The 18478-nt window shown below is 38.6% G+C and overlaps 1 protein-coding gene across 1 annotated transcript in view; it reads right to left on the bottom strand.

Annotated features, from left to right (window-relative positions):
• PPM1A (protein phosphatase, Mg2+/Mn2+ dependent 1A) overlaps positions 1–16258 on the bottom strand; it is a 48246-nt gene extending 31988 nt beyond the window's left edge. The window contains exon 1 of the mRNA XM_030855148.3: positions 15841–16258. The gene's annotated coding sequence lies outside the window, so the exon portion shown is untranslated. The remainder of the gene's footprint in view (positions 1–15840) is intronic.
• Positions 16259–18478: the final 2220 nt, after the last annotated feature.

Genomic DNA, 18478 nt, shown 5'->3' with positions numbered 1-18478 from the left:
GGGGCAGATATTTCTAGGAAATGGGGCACCACCCACTTTTTGGCCTTTTATGGTCAGCCTGGGAACTGTCATGGCACCCGTGGGTGTGTCATTTAGCATGCTAATATATTACAATGAGTGTATAATGAAGCTCAAGGTCTACTGGAGTTGAATCTTCCACCATCTTGGGCCAACTAGGTTCTAACCAGTTTTGTGGTACCCTGTTCTTAATGATTGTGCCCTGCCCACTTCCTTCCTATCTCATTAGGACTTCAGATATTAGAATTAATGAATATAAGATATAAAATAACTATGTATGAAATGTTTAATAAGGTTAAAAAAACAGAAAAATGAGAAATAAGAAATTATTTAAAATTACCAGGCAAACTGGGAAAGAATTAAATGTCACATTTGGAAATTTTTAAAAATTGTTTTTTTAATTGGGTGGAAATGTAAATTGGTGCAGCCACTATGGAAAACAGCATGGAGGTTCCTCAAAAAACTAAAATAAAGTTGCCATATGATCCAGCAATTCCACTCCCGGGCATATACCCAGACAAAACTATAATTCGAAATGATACATGCACCCCTATGTTCATAGCAGCACTATGTACAATAGCCAAGAGAGGGAAACAACCTAAATGTCCATCAACAGATGAACAGATAAAGAAGATGTGGTATGCTGTATACAATGGCATATTACTCAGCCATTAAAAAGAAATAATGCCATTTGCATTACTGCAAACATGGATGTCTTTACAAAAGATGGATGGACCCAGAGTTTATCATACTAAGCGAAAAGTCAGAAAGAGAAAGACAAATACCATATGATATCACTTATACATGGAATCTAAAATACGACGTGAACATATCTATGAAACAGAAACAGACTCACAGCCATAGAGAACAGACTTGTGGTTGCCAAGGGGAGGTGGGTGGGGGTTGGGAAGGATTGGGAGATTGGATTAGCAGATGCAAAATATTATATATAGGACGGATAAACAACAAGGTCCTACTGTATAGCACAGGGAACTATATTCAATATCCTTTGATAAACCATAATGGAAAAGAGTATGAAAAAGAATATACATGTACAACTGAGTCACTTTGCTGTATAGCAGAAATTAACACAACATTGTTAATCAACTACACTTCAATAAAATTAAAAAAAGAAATCAAAGTAAAAAATCGTTGATATTAAAAACTCAAAGGATGATTTAAACAGATTATAAATAAATGCAGTAAATTAGCTCATTGAGTTGAGGAAATTTAAAAAATTACATTCACTTCAAAAAACCCTACAACCAAAGTATGAGAGAAAGAGGAAGGTGAAAAAGAAAACTAAATTCTCCAACAACAGTTAAGTAGCATAAACAGTCCACAGATGTAAGCGCTAAGAAATTTAAGACCTGGACATTGCAGTGCTCCTGGAAGCCCAGGAAAATACTAACTAATCTCTGTTCATGTCAACTCCCTGGAACATAGAAGTTGTAGAGCTCTCTAGACCCTATTACCAACATCTATTCCACGAGAATCAGAAGACACCAGCAAAATAATGGTACCTTACCCTATACAGTGAGGCTTAATTTCATTTGACAAATGCTCCTCTGGTATCTCATATTTTCTAAATATACTTAAATCATAGCAATCTTTAAATTTTCACATCTTTCTTTAGTTAGAGATAGAAGTTTCTTATATGGTCCATTAGTTTGCAGTTCACAGGGCCAAGAACATTCCTCTAGAACATTCTCCAATCTTCCTCAAGACCAAAAATATTTTCACAGGTTTCTCTGGTTAAATATTCTTGTAATAAAGCTCAATCTTATAGATTAGTCAGTCAAATCAACAAGTACTCTTAAGCTTCTCTTTCTACAATATAAATAATCTAATAAACAGTCATAGATTATATATAGAGGAGTTCTTTTGTAAATAAAGGAATGCTTGTTATTAAAGCAAATTATACACATATTTTGTAAACTTGGTTTCCAATACTTAAAACATTCACTTAAATTAGATAACACATTTTACCTGTTAAATAATAAATCTCAGTTGTTCTAAAGAAAATGTAACCTATCTTCATCAGCTTTTCCTTTAAAATGTATATATAAAACATTGTAGGCATATTTCTGATAAGGAGCTGAATATCGGATTTTAAACATATCATCCAAGTGGTCAAATATAGGTACTAACAGTTCCCATTAGTGTGCACTCCCCTCCCCCCAAATTTCCAGTTTGCTTATTATAGGACTTTACTGACTTTAAAAGCTATATGTGGGATTCAAGATCTCTGGGGGCAATTTTACCGAGTATCCCTAAAATCTCACTAACAATTCTAATCCAACCAGAAGGCACCTCTAACAAATCAAGATTTTCTTTGGCAGCAGCAATTTCTCAATTAGTGCCATTCTCTGGCTAATTCTAGAACTCTGAAGCAGCCCAATATGGTAGCACCCAGAATAGGATTCTGCCCCTTCAGTTCAGAAAGCCCAGGGGCACAGTGTCATTTTTATTTTCTCTGGGATTTCTCTAAAGAATAGTCCCAAGGTGATAGGAGTTTCTGAGTCTGCACAGGTTCAAACCTGAGGATCTTCAAATAACCCAAAAGAAACATATGACTATGGCTCAGCTTCAAAATTCCTACAAATTTGTGAAAAGAAAATAAGGGCAATACACCTCATCAGAAAATGGATTCATCATTTGTGCTTCACAGACATATGACTAAAATTCAGAACTGAAAATTTTCTATATTTCACTTATCTTCTTATCTTCTAATATATTATAACATTTTTGCCTTCTGCTTCTTCCCTCTAGGTCTTACTCTCTTCTAAGCAACCTCCAAGTTTTATTATTCTTCTGCCCACAAATTAAGTCTCCTCGAAAATTTTATACCATTTCTATTCTTGCTCTTTGTCCCTCCCTAGTCTGAGCAATCAATCTCGTCTGTTTTCCCTTTCTTGCTTTTAATTCGTCCTCATTCTTGTGTTCAGGGGAGAGTAAGAAGGCAGAGTTCAGGCAAGGAAAATATTTCAGTGAATTCATGCAAGTCTGAGTTTGTTAGGTAGGAGAGAAATGGCTACTACATCAACAAAGCTGAGGGGCTACTGAGCAACCCACAGTGAAAAGCACTGCTGGAGGTGAGGACTACATATTCCTTGAAGTTATACTACTAGTGAAGAACCTGATTCTTGGTTTAAATTTGGATAGTATTTCCAATTACTAAATAATTTTTCCTGGTCACAGAGGAGGAAACAGTCATTATTTAAGCTATAAAAAGAGGCTAAATTATTCATAGCTGGCTATCTCATGAGATATACATGATGTTTATCAGGTTAGAAATCACTGATCAAAAAGTTATTTGGATCCCATTTATATGAAATATCCAAAAGGCAAACCTACAGAGACAGAAAGTAGATAAGTGGTTGACAAAGGATAGGGGAGAAGAGAATGCGGAGTGACTCTTAATGAGAACAAGGTTTCTTTTGGGTGTGATGAAAATGTTCTAAAATTAAATTGTGGTAATGGTTGCACAATTCTGCTAATACACTGAAAACTACTGAGTGGTAAACTTCATATGGGTGAATTTCATGCTATTGTTATATCTTAATAAAGCCGTTTTAAAAGATTACTATGGTTTTATACGGCTTTCTGTATCTATATTTTATTTTGCATAAAAAGGTTTAAAAAGATGACTATATATTATTTGTAGTAACATGAAAAATACTATATTAAAATTTTTTCACAGATTAAAAAAAGTTACCTGAAAATTTCTCAGCTGCTCAGTATCTCTTCATCTTACAGCTTCAACTAAATATTTACTTCACTCTTTCAATTAAATATTTACTTAACCTCCTTCAACAAACCAAATTTCACTCACATGAATTCTAATGCAAAACACTGTTACTGAGTTAAATAATACCCTAAATTAAAATGTTAAAAATGAAATTTCAAAAAACAAAGTCAACCAATCAAACCAACGAAAATAAGTCAGATAAAGCTCTTTTATGCTAAATAGTATTTCCATAAAGCCCATGACACAAGTCATTTAGTACGCAAACTACAGTCAGTTTACACAGATATTAGCAGCAGTTTCAATTTCACAAAGTGTGTGTGAGACAGAGCTTGCCACTTTTGATGTTTCCTTCATGTTTCATGATTTTTTAACGTATCACCATCTTCTAGACATGTGCTGTGATCTGAATCACATACACCATAAGGTAGTCTTCTTAAATTGCTACAAAGGTATGTACCGCACAATTTCTAAAAGTAAAATTTAGAAGTACACAATTGCCTGAAAAACACCTAACCTTAATTTAGTTGGAGGGTTCTAGTCACTATAAAATTAGATACTGACCTATTTTTACTAAACATTATAGTATAAGCAAAACATTAAAAGATTTAGATGGCATAGATTTAGTTTTTAAAGTTTCCTAAGACTGTTCTGGTATTCACAATCTCAATTTGCTTCATCTGTTACCTATTTCAAATTTCTCAGTTTTGGATAATTTATACACATTGAGAAGTCTACATATTGAGAAGTGGATTCAATTCCCAGTTTGCTGTTTTGTTTTGGTTTTTTTTGCGGTACGCGGGCCTCTCACTGCTGTGGCCTCTCCCACTGCGGAGCTCCGGACGCGCAAGCTCAGCAGCCATGGCTCACGGGCCAAGCCGCTCCGTGGCATGTGGGATCTTCCCAGACCAGAGCACGAACCCGTGTCCCCTGCATCGGCAGGCGGACTCTCAACCACTGCGCCACCAGGGAAGCCCCTGTTTTTTAATTCTTGCATATTTGAGGATTCAGACTCTGACTGACCCAGAAAACAATAACTGATTTCCTCAGCCAATCCATCATTTTAAATTTTGCTTGAAAAAAACAAAACCCCTCACAGAGAGCATTTATAAGTGTTTGCTGATAACCCTGTGTACTTAAGTTGAAATAAGGGAAAAATAAAACTTATTAAATATTTAAGATGGTAAAAGGTTCATTCAAACACAAAATATGTGAAGATTCTAAATATTTTACACGTATGAATAATGTCTCTCCTGGAAAAAAGGACCAAAAAGTATATGCCTTTAAAAGATAGACTTCTGTCCACAAAATCTAACATTCTTCAAAACAGAATAATTCACTGAGTCCATAGACTGCGATATGTGATGCTTTGTGTATACGGTAACGAGTGCTGGAAAGTAAAAGAAAAAAGGGTTTTTTTGTAAGTGAAAATTCTTTCTATATATATATCCAACCACCTCCTATACTTGATTAGCCATACCTCAAATGACGTGGCCTAAAATAAATTTCTCAACTCCCTACCGCTTCTCCTCTGTCTCGGGAAGTAGATCTACCATTAGTCATGAGCTCACAGAATCCTGTGTTTCTCTTATCATAGCACAGAAGGCCCTGTGAATCTTTAGATTTTAAGATCCATGGGGGAAGGAATCATGTCTCTTCTGTTCGTAAGTACCTAGTACATAGTGACACTTGATTAATATATGGGACATCATCATGACTTCTCCCTTGTCAACAGAGTTAGGAATTGTTTTCTACCCAGGAAAAGGTATTCCCATAGAAGTTGAATTGTATCCTACCATTTCCACTTTGTTATTCTATAGAATACATAGTTCTAATTTTTTAAAATCTCTACAGAACACAATTGATTTCTAATATTAAAATATCAGACCCTGCAAAGCTGCAGGTTACCAGTCAAAAACTTGATTTTCAGATTACTGTTCATTAATGACTTTTAAAAGTTTCTCAACATCATTAGATACACATTCATTACTGAAAAATGCCACATGAGATATGCTGAAGGGGAGAAAAGAGAAAAGATGTAGTTTTGACTAGAAGTTAGAGCCTATACATTCTCTTTCCCTGGGCTATTTACTTATTCATCTGCTCATTCATTTAACATTCATGAATGGGTACATTTTTTAAAAAGTCTTTTCTACGTAAGAAGCAAAGTATAAGGTAATTTAAATGCAAAGGAGTAATTACTGGGAGCTAGGAATCTACTTTCAATGTATTTTAGACAAAAATATCTTAAATTTAGTCAGGGAGTTTTACTGTATAAAATGAACAATCCCATTTGCACTTAAGGAGCTCCTGATTCTACTGACTGTAGCAAACCACTACAAGATCACTCTAGATGATTGACTAGTTGTTAAAGTACTTGCTTGTAGTATCAGGAAGCATTTATAGAGAGAAAATGAAGACAGATATGGAGTAACGTAGGGTTAAACTGTGGGTTGACCACAAAAGCTGCCAATTCTAAGATCAGCCCCTTGACATCCAAACAAGGATGATATTCTACTGCTTTATGAAAAGTGAAAATTTTGTTTACTACCTATTTATATTCTGAAGTATGATGGAATATTGCAAAAATGTTTTTCTAAAGTCTGGTAAGTTTTGCAATTCGGTTTGTAAAACAAAACAAAAAATATATATATAGCCACTCCTTGCTTATCCTTATCGTTACCATTTTCATTACTAAATTTTGGTAACAAAGTAAGCAAACTGCATATCTCCTATTGACATAATATGAAATATGACACAATTTTCTACCACTCATACTAAAGACAAGGAGCAGGGCTAAGAAGTCAAGACATTCAAAGTTGGTAATGAATTATGTTCTTATTCTCTGAAGCAGTACAACAGTTCCTGAATAGCATATTTTTAAATAAAATAATTAAGCCACATACAGCAGGACTCAAAACAAAACAACCAACCAACCAAACAACGTGTTTATCTACAACCCCTTCCTGAGACAGTCATATCACAGACGAATACAAAGCACCAGCCTAAATTTAAACTAGATTATCTGTGACCTATGCTCTCTCATAGTATGCTGTATTTCTGGCTCACATTCGATTTTCTTTGTCATGTGTTTATCAGAAAATGAGGAGGGAGACTACAAAGATTAAACAATCATATATTGAGCACTTATTTAAAATAAATGAAACCTGGTCCCTGCTTTCAAGGAATTTACTTTTAATAAATCTTAATATTGAAATGTTCCATTTATAGTATAATCTCTATTGTGAGACCAATTAGCTTGTATTTAAGACTATCTTCCTAAACTCACTAAGAATTTCATTTGAATGAAGGACTGATGAAATCATTTATGTCAGTGGGAGGCATAGAAGTGAACATGAATAAAATAAGCCATAAGACAAAATTGTGTAGGGTTTATAGTACTAGTTGTATTATAGCTTTAACTTACGTGCTTTTTATATTAAAAAAATTTAATGGTTCTTCTTGGTGAAAAGTTCTAAAGGGAGCTGACATGACATGTGATACTGTACTTTTCAACTTTATGTATACTTCCACCTCAGATTGCAGCTCAATCACAAGATTCACTCTCTGGGTACAATAGAACTGTAGCCATACCCTTCATATACAAAGATTTTCTAAACCATTACAATCGCCAAAAGAGTTACTTATAGCAGTAGCAATGAAACTGCAGTGACCCACATATATAATTACTTTGAAAAGTCCAAGGACATGTGTTTGGCTTCTGTTACTAGCTGTGAAAATTAACCTCTGTCTTAATTTCCCAATCTTTTAAGATACAAGTAATAATAGTATCTATCTCATACAGATAGATATAAAGATTTAATGAGCTAGTACTTGAAAATTTCTATGATAATGCCTGGCATATAAGTGGTCAATAATGTCAGTTATCGTTGTTACTAGCTAATGTTAAGGCTAGAAAAAGTTAAGAGCCACACAAAGAATCAAATTCATGATTCTGGTCTCATTAGTATCATACTCCAATAAATGGATCTTAGCAGCCACAGACGGCCTATATAAAATTATCCATTCAAAAAATTCAATAAAGGAAATTTTACTATGCATTTTCTAAATACTAGAAATAGCATAACAATTTGATATGGTTTAAAGTTTAGCTTAGAGATTTATATGAAAACAGACTATTCATATATCAGACATTTGTTTGACTCAAATTAAAAGTTGATAGTAGCCAAAGCGATCCTGAGGGAAAAAAAAGGAGATGGAGGAATCAGACTCCCTGACTTCAGACTATACTACAAAGCTACAGTAATCAAGACAATATGGTACTGGCAAAAAACCCCAGAAATATAGATCAGTGGAACAGGACAGAAAGCCCAGAAATAAACCCATGCACCTATGGTCAACTAATGTATGAGAAAGGAGGCAAGGATATACAATGGAGAAAAGACATTCTCTTCAATAAGAGTGCTGGGAAAACTGGATAGCTACATGTAAAAGAATGAAATTAGAACACTCCCTAACACCATACACAAAAAGAAACTCAAAATGGATTAAAGACCTAAATGTAAGACCAGACACTATAAAACTCTTTGAGGAAACCATAGGAAGAACACTCTTTGACATGAATCACAGCAAGATCTTTTTTGACCCATCTCCTACAGTAATGGAAATAAAAACAGAAATAAACAAATGGGACCTAATGAAACTTAAAATCTTTTGCACAGCAAAGGAAACTATAAACAAGACAAAACTACAGCCCTCAGAATGGGAGAAAATATTTGCAAATGAAGCAACGGACAAAGGATTAATCTCCAGAATATATAAACAGTTCATGCTGCTCAATATTAAAAAAACAAACAACCCAATAAAAAAGTGGGCAGAAGACCTAAATAGACATTTCTCCAAAGAAGACATACAGATGGCCAAGAGGCACATGAAAAGCTGCTCAACATCACTAATTATTAGAGAAATGCAAATCAAAACTACAATGAGGGGGCTTCCCTGGTGGCGCAGTGGTTGAGAGTCCGCCTGCCGATGCAGGGGACGCAGGTTCATGCCCCAGTCTGGAAAGATCCCACATGCCACCGAGCGGCTGGGCCCATGAGCCGTGGCCGGTAGGCCTGCGCGTCTGGAGCCTGTGCTCCACAACGGGAGAGGTCACAACAGTGAGAGGCCCATGTACAGCAAAACAAAAACAAAAACTACAATGAGGTACACCTCACACCAGTTAGAATGGGCATCAGAAAATCTACAAACAAATGCTGGAGAGGGTTTGGAGAAAAGGGAACCCTCTTGCACTGTTGGTGGGAATGTAAACTGATACAGCCACTATGGAGAACAGTATGGAGGTTCCTTAAAAAACTAAAAATAGAACTACCATATGACCCAGCAATACCACTACTGGGCATATACCCAGAGAAAACCATAATTCAAAAAGACGCCTGCACCCCAATGTTCACTGCAGCACTATTTACAATAGCCAGGTCATGGAAGCAACCTAAATGCCCATCAACAAACGAATGGATAAAGAAGATGTGGTACATATATACAATGGAATATTACTCAGCCATAAAAAGGAACGAAATAGGGTCATTTGTAGAGACGTGGATGGACCTAGAGACTGTCATACAGAGTGAAATAAGTCAGATAGAGAAAAACAAATATCGTATATTAATGCATATATGTGGAATCTAGAAAAATGATATAGATGAACCGGTTTGCAAGGCAGAAATAGAGACATATGTAGAGAACAAACATATGGACACCAAGGGGGGAAAGTGTGGGGGGAGTGGGGGGTGGGATGAATTGGGAGATTGGGATTGACATATATACAGTAATATGTATAAGATAAATAATAAAAATCTGCTCTATAAAAAAATTAAATTAAAAAAAAGTTGATAGTTACCTCCCTTTTTTAACCAATACATTGTCTAGTTACTGTGATTCCGCAATTCCTTTCTGTTAAAAGGATGCCTACTTCATAATATTTGCAAATATAACTCTGGAAAGAGATGCATGATGGTCATGAATGTCCTGTTAACCCTCACAGCCAAAACATAAGAAGTTAAAATGAAATACTTAGGTCCAAAATCAGCCAACATAATTTTCTATACCAACATAACAACTCTGCCACCCTTCTGATTTATATAATCTTCACACTTAAAATCTAGGTTCAGGGGAGTTCCCTGGCAGTCCAGTGGTTAAGACTCAGTGCTTTCACTGCCATGGCCCGGGTTCAATCCCTCGTGAGGGAACTAACACCCTGCAAGTCAAGTGGTGTGGCCAAAAAAAAAAAAAAAATCCAGGTTCAGCCAAAATAATATATAAGAAGAGAGTCAGAAATACCTGCCACCAGAAAGCTTTTAACTTCTTCCGCCACCTGCTACAGCAATCACTCCCATTCTCAGGTAGATTTTGCCTAATACTTACAAAATATCTAAATGTCCACTATCCACAGGCACTGTGCCAGGCTTTGGGTACAGTAAAGTTATTGCATTTTCCCCTTCTGAATTTTATAATTAAATTGAACACACAATTATACTTAAAACATAAACAGTAAAGTATATGATTAAAGCCATACAAATAATACAATCATAATGCTGTAGAAGTACAGAGAGAACAGAAATGAAACACTCTGGTGATCAGGAAAGGTTTTGTGGGGGAGAAAATAATAGAAATGAGCTTTGATAAAAAAAGAAAACAAAAGCTGGAGAAGGAGGGACAAGAATTCTGAACCATCAATTAGCATGAGCAAAGACCCACTGAGAGAGAGAAAAGTTCAGGGTGTGCTCCAGAGATGGTAAGAGGACCAGTTTGGTTGAAAATAGATCAGTCCTGAGGTCCAATCATGGAAAGTGTCAAAGCCAAACCAAGAATTCTAAGCTTTATTCTAGAGGCAAAAGGGAGTCACTCAACATATTGAGCAGAGAAATAATGTGATGGAGGAGGGAGATGCAGTACAAGATGCTAGTAGAAAACAACAGTTGGAGTGTTAAAACATGGTTTGGGTATGAGGTAGTAATAAGACCTGAAATGTTCCAGTACAATTTTTCAACCTTATATAACCCAGGACCCACATACAAAGCCTTAATGCCTTTCATGAAGACTCCCTATTTTCTTTATTTGTTTCACAAGAAGAACTGAGTTAATTAGAATATTTTTCTTACTCTCTTTTGTATCTTTTCTGTAGCAATATCTTCTTGACCATTTCTAATCATGAAATTTTTTTTGTTTCACAAGAACTGAGTTAATTAGAATAATTTATTTTTCTTACTCTCTTTTGCATCTTTTCTGTAGCAATATCTTCTTGATCATTTCTAATCATGAACCGTTACCCCTCTTCAAAACACCAACCTGCGTCCTTCCTCATTTACTGATCATTCTTGTCTGAACATTCACCTTTGCTTTATTACTTGCTCTTTATCCTCTATTTAACCATCGACTCCCACCTAATCATTAACCTAATGACTTCTCTCCAGCTTCATACAGTCAAATAAATCTACTCATACTCAATTTTCTTTTACATTACCTCTTAACTTTTAGTCTACTCATATACAAGTTCTATATGCCCACAACCTTTAGCACCTTTCTGAAGTCTCTACTCAATCCGAAGACTTATAGTTTGTCTTCCAGGCTCACTGCTAAAACTACACTGAAAGACAACCCTCTCATACTCACTAAGTTTCTATTCCCCTAAGTATTTCAAGATTTCATATACTCAATAATAGCAGCTACCATTTATCTGGTATTTCTTTACGGTAGAAAATACGTCAAGTGCTTTACATGATTATCTCATTTAATATTCAAGATTACCTAATGAGAAAGGCTTTTCCATTTGACAGATAAAGAAAACTGAGGCTTAGAAAAATCAAGCAGCTTGCCCAAGATCACCCCACTAGGAAGTTTTACCATGTTCTCTGGAGCCTACAATGTGGCTCCACTGATTGTACATACTCAGAAACATTTCCCTAAGTCCTTCAATACAGACATCAACCATTTGAGAATTAATATGGATTCCATTTCTCGATCTGAACAATGATAGCCAAACATATAAAACTGTTTATCTCTGTTGACTTCTGAAACTTTGGGAATGAGAAAATGATTTTAACTTCTTAAATCTTTACTGAATGTTTTAGAAGGGAATCTTGCACTGGAAGACTTAACTACATAAATTTGTAAGGTTCCTTTTAATTCTAGGAATCTGTATCAGAAGTGTAACATTCAGCTTTTCAAATTTTGATTCCTAGGAACAACAATCTAATTGGGAAAAGTCTACTCAAGAGTATTCTGAAAATAATTTTGTACTTACAGATCTGATTCTGGCACATTACTTAGACTCTCTAAGCCTACATTTCTTCATCTGTAACACAGAGATAACATCATATGCTTTAGAAGGTTGTGGTGAAAATTAAAGGCTGATGCTTTATTTTCAATAAATTATGGCTTTTATTATTCACTTTCTTTTGTATCTAGAAGTAGTTTAGTTTCATAGGATTTTAATTCAAATCATATCAGCCACAAAAAATCTAGTGACTTTCAATCCAGATCCTAAACACGAATACTACATAAACTAAGTCAATGGGATCCAGATAAACATGTTAAGAACTATATTAAAAACTCAAACTCCCTTCTTTATCACATTTACTCAAGGAATGTTTAAAACATCTCTAATTTTATAAACACAGTATCAACAATCTATTAACACACATTAACATCCAGTACCTTTCCCTCAGTTTCTCAGAAAAATTCTAAAGTCTATTACATTTTAGATAAAGGTATACATAAGCTCCCCTCTCTTAATTACTTTCTCTAGCTCCTCCTACCTGCCTCAGCAAAAGAAAAGCTAGGTAAAGAGCTTATCTAGGTAGTACACAGATAGCTAGGACATATAAAGGTCAAAATCATCAAGAAATATATTCTGGAGACTCAATAAAATATAAAATTGTTACTTGTGTAATACGGAGCACATTAGACACTGGAAAGAACAAAAGAAGAAAAAATAGAGGTAATCAACCTTTTGATCTTGATATAATTTAACCCAAGCTACTTTCATATAAGAGTAGTTAATAATCCCAGGGAAATTCAGAGAATTTCCTGGGCAATAGTGAAATAATTAATGAAGCAACTCAATTTTTAAAAATTTGTCACCAACTTAATATGAGATGGAAGACAGAACATATTCTGGCATAAAGTTACTACCCAGGGTACAGGAAGGCACAGAGTTTTACCTAGTTGCCTCACAACACCTTTCCCTTCCCCCAAGGTCCATATATTTCACAGGGCCATACCTTGTTTTATCTTGTTTAACTTACAGGACACCACTTGCGCTGATTTTCTTACAGGGCTGCCTCCTTCCTCTGATTTGATTAAGGATGGAAAGTAGTCAGGAGTACAACTCAGAGTCAGATGCCCAGACAAGAGTCAGTCATTCAGGGGATCATCGAAATTATCATCATATAATTAGTTATTTCTACATGATCACAACCTCACATCTTAAGAAATTAATCCAGCTCTCATGCATGAGCATTTCAGGGGTAACAAGCTCCCTATGGACATATGTCAGTCTTTAGTCTTAAATTTTTAAATAAATAAGCATTTACAGCGAAACCAGAATCAGCTACACATGCTATTAGCTATTATAATAAACAGTCTAGGTGTTATGGGAACAAATTCAAAGACTGTAGGTTTTTACTAACTGCTTAGCAATATTTACCATGTGACAATACTATGTACTATTAATTTCTTTGAAAAAAATTGGGTATTAGAGAACAAATTTTCAAATGAAGGTTTATTAACAAGTCAAGATAAGCAAGACTCAGCTTGAACTGACAGAAAAACCTTAACAATGTGTTCTTAAAATGCCCTCCACATGAAATTACCAAGGGTCGTGTGCTTGTTCAAACCTGTAGTCTCAACCACCCTTTGTCTCTTGTGGAATCTCCATCTGCCTTCCTCCCAAGAGTTTTTCTAGACTTCTCAATCCCAACAGAAAAATCAATAAAAGCTACCTACAGGAATATCTTTCCTAAATAACAATCAACAACTTTAAATTCTTTTAAATAAGAGACAACCCAGAAAGAAAATCAGCTTCAGAATGCTGAAACATCTAAGTGCCTGGCACATAACAGGCATTTAGTCAAAGCATATTAAATAGACAATGTTGAGAATAAAAAAATATAACAACTGGACAGTACATTTGATAATATAATCTACCCCTTTGGCTTTGCTGATTATTTTGGAGCACAGCCATGACCAAACAATTATTGTCTCCTAGTGCAGTGTTCCCCTCAACAGTTTACATTGTAATTATGGGCATCACTTTTGCTCTTCAAACTAAAATATAAACCACTTTTATATTATATGTTAAAATACACACACACCACATAAAAAGAATTTTTGATGATTCAATCATTCAACCATTTTATTTCTCAAATATATACTGAGGTAGCTAGCCAAACTTTACCAGTCTTAATATACCTCTCCCATAATATAATTACTTCACTGATGTGAAAAATATTTAGTGATATCTAATCAAAAATGCCTTAACTTCCATGCCTAGCTCATTATAGTTTCATGTGGTATTGCTATAACTTGCAGGTTAAAAGTAATCAGCCTTGTATGACTGAATGTTTAAACAGATATATATGAGTTACACATAGGAACAGAACTAAAACATCAAACAAGGAATGTTATTTTGGGCTTCAAATTATTTATTGGCAAAAGAAACATTAAATCAATAAAGGGAACATCTATATTTATAAAAGAGGCAGAGGCGTGGGTCACTATTGCCCTAGTCAGTTTCCTAATCTGCAGAGTTACAGAACTACACTCTGGAAAAGGCCCAATATGTAAAAAGATAAAAATATAAAAGTGAAGTTGTTCGAGTTAAAGAGCAGTTGGGGAGTAAGCCCTGCTGGACTCCTGAGAGCTCTGGAACCCCTAAGGCTCAGAAGAGCACTGTTAAAATAAATAAGCCCTCTGACTCTTCAGAGCTCTGTGCACCTAAAAAGTGACTGTGTTTAAAATTCCAGTGTGCAAATTTGAAAAGATTAAACCTTTTTCCTCAGAACAATTTTTTTTTAAATTCCTAACTTCCTTCAGTAACGTCAAAATCATTTACTCCGGGAAAATAATAACTACCTCCCATAGATCTTTACACCTCCCATGGTCTTCCAATCACTTCTTAAAATGCATTTGGCTCATTACTCCAATTAGCAGAAAATTTAGGGTTAGGGGCGGGGAGGCGAACAGATTTCTCGGCTTGGACAACTGAAGTATGACCTTTGTGGATTTTTAAGTACCATGCGGTGCTTGAGAAAAAAGAAATACCTCCGGTGATGAAATTTTCAAAGCGTATCTAAAACTGCGGTTGGTAGAGGCACTCCACAGCCAGCTGTCCTTCAAGAAAATATTCAAAATGTACAAGCTGAACAGAACCACATCTCAACCAAACTCTAACATCAACAACTTTTACCCACACAATTTACACGGTTAAAAACAGAAGAAATCAGTTCGATTTACTTCGGTGGATTCGTTCGATGCCTTAATAATGAATGAATTGGAAGCATCACTGCCGAGTTCTGAAAGAGCCTCACGCTCAGCTCCGCCCCCTATAAAACCTGAAGCTAATTCTCCAGAATTTAGTGTTTCGAGGCCAAGTCCGGTCCAAAGGAGGCCTCCCCCCTTCTTTCTCCCGGCCTCCCTCCAGGGGTTGGAGCCCAGGGTGGCCGGGCGGGTGCGGGTGCCGGACGCCCCCTCCCCGCTTGGGGAAAGTTCCGCCGGCCGCTCTCGGGACAGGCCGGTCCGCGGCCCTCGCGCGCGCCGCCGTCACAAACACCCCGCCCGGCCTCGGCGGCCGGAGGGTCGCGCCCCCTCCCCGCGCCGCCGCCGCCACAAACACCCCGCCCCCGCCTCCCCGCCGCCTCCCTCGCGGAGCGTTAACCCCTCGTCGCCCGACGCCCGGCTCCGGGGAGGAGGCCGGGCCAGGGGGTGGAGTTGTCGCGTCTCCTCCCGGGAGCGCCCGGGCAGACGCCCGGCTTGTTTACAGGCCCCAGGCCTGGTCGCCGCCGCGCAGGCCCGCGCCGCCCGCCCGTCCTCGGCCCGAGCGTCGCGCTTACCCGGAGCAGCAGAGGGCGGGCAGGTCCCTGGTCCGCCGAGGCGGCGGCGGCGACGGCAGCCGGGGAGGGGGCGGGAAGAGGGTCACCGCGGCGGCGGCCGTCCAGGTCAGGCCGGGGAGGGGGCGGAGGAGGGGAGGAGCCGGGCTGCGTCCGGGACCCCGGCTCTCGGCGCCCTCGCGGCTCAGATCATCCGGGCGTTGGAGCGGGAGGCGGAGAGCGGGTCCCGGAGGACGAAGAAGAGCCGAAGATTCATAGCTTTCGCGCCCCACCTGCCTGGCGCCCCCCACCCCCCCTCCCCAGCCACCAGTTCCCGAGCTGCAGCCGCCCGAGCACCCGAAGCTGCGGGCCGGGCCGGCTCAGAGACCACAGCTCCCTCGCTCCCGCGCGCGCTCCCGCCCTTAGCGCCGCCGCCGCCGCCGCCGCCGCCTCGAGCGCGTTCCCGCGCAGGCGCGCTCACGTCGGCGCTGTGCTGCCCCTCCCCCACGCCTCCGCCCGCCCCGCCCCGCCCCGCCCCGTCGGCTCAGCCCCAACTACAGCCGCGGCGCGGTGGAGCAGCTGGAGAGACCCGGATGTCGTTGGGCCGGAACTGCAGCGCGGGCCGGCGAGCGGGGGAGGGGCGGACGCAGATGACGTCACTGTCCTACCCGGCTTCTCTCGCCGCAATCGCCTCCCGGCCCCGGCCTCAGGCTCAAGCTGAAGGGAGCATCCGAATCCCGGATCGGAACGGAGGTGCCCCAGGCACACACCTCCCGTCCCTAAGGGCAACAACCCACACACTCTACTACCACCCACCCACACGCTGGTGCAGCCGATACACGCACGAGGCACATGCTCTGAGTTTCTGGCAGGTTTTCCGTCTGTAGCTCATGGGGTTTCACATCGTATTTATTTGTACTTGTTAGACAGTCACGTGATTCTGCTTCTGGGGACTTCCATCGACCTCCAGTGAGGTTAAAGGAACGAAGGATTTTTAAAAATCCGGAAGATAATCAAAAACGTAACAGCTCCTTCTGTTGAAAGTTAGAGATCTGCTAAACCTGATTGAAACTGCACGTGCAGGCGGCCAAAATCCAGTTTAGCTGGCTAGACTACGGAAAACCGGACCCACGCCGGACGCACGCTGTTTGCGGACGCCGCAGCGGATAGAATGACAAACCCTAGGCGGCCAATGAATCAGAACTGGGGAACAGTACATCACCAGCCAGGTCTCCTATTGGCTGGGGTGCTTTATCCCTCTCTTGTCAGAGACTTAACCTGTTCATGGATTTGACCTACACCACATTTGCAGGAACAGAAGTTTAATAGAAAAATCCGTGTTTTAAAGAGATGCTCTGGTATATACAAAGAAAAACCAAACACTGTATTATTAGAGGCAGGTACTTTAAAAAGAACTGCTACTTTGTATCTCCTAAAGCCACTTTGTTGTTCCAACTCTTAGATCAAAAGCAACCTATTTATTCTGTCTCTTGTCATTTAGCAAACATTTAGCTGCTTTCAGAGCTGAAAAGCTGTCTCCAGTTTTTTCAACATGTCTTTTTGGGAAGATTCTGTTCCTTTCACTTTTAGGCCTGGGATCTAACAACAGTATGAAACAATATCACCTAATGATCACTGGCAGGCCACTTCTTCAAGGAACCCCAAAATTACTCTACCCAATATCTTTGGGGTTAGAATTTCTTAGCATGAGATGAAGATGGATCATTTCCAGGTATGGAAAGTAAAAATAAAGTTCATTTGTGCATTTGGTCCCAGTATTATCTGAGGACATATTTCCTAATTACTTCTCCCCACATTTGCCCAAAAAAAAAAAAAAAAAAAGGAAATTAGATCAAAGATCTTTAAAACTATACCTTATTGGAATCCTTAATATTTCAGACAAATAGCAGCATGATTAGCATGCTAATAGACTCATTACCATTCTGAAACAGAATAGCCCATGTGGCAACCACTATTTGGAGTGCCCTTAGAAAACAAATTTTCGTATTCATAAGGCAGAGCCTGGGTAGCCAATGTCACTCTTGGACCATAAAGAGCTCGAAGGTCTTGCCTGTCTTTCTGCTTCCTTCCTTTAGGCTTCCACGTCTTTCTTCTCTCTGTTCTACACTTGTAGGAGAATCTGAGTCAATTATAGCAGAAGAGGTAGAAAAATAGGAAATATGACCATAAAGATATTTTTAAGGAGTCTGTACAGTATACCACAGACTACCAATTAAGCTGCACCTTCCCACTATTTCTTATTTCTGAATACAGCTTGCATGGACATTTTGGTACAAACTAGGAAATTCATGGGTTATAAGATTAACATTTTAAAATTTGGAACAAAGATATCTTAATATTATCTAAATATATATGCTTGATATAATATCCCCTTCCTTATTATTACACTATATATTATATTCCCTAAATATTATACTAAATATTCCCAAAATATTATGCTAAGGGCAAAAAACAAGTATTAGAAGAGGGGAAAGAGGCATTGAAAAAAAAAAAAAAGAGTGTTAAAAGTTTTCTCCGGGCTTCCCTGGTGGCACAGTGGTTGAGAGTCCCCCTGCCAATGCAGGGGACACGGGTTCGTGCCCCGGTCCGGGAGGATCCCACATGCCGTGGAGCGGCTGGGCCCGTGAGCCATGGCCGCTGA

Source organism: Globicephala melas, chromosome 2 (assembly GCF_963455315.2).
Source record: "Globicephala melas chromosome 2, mGloMel1.2, whole genome shotgun sequence".
NCBI lineage: Eukaryota > Metazoa > Chordata > Mammalia > Artiodactyla > Delphinidae > Globicephala > Globicephala melas.
The sequence above is the reverse complement of the archived record's forward strand: the minus strand, read 5'-3'. Positions and strand labels throughout refer to the sequence as shown.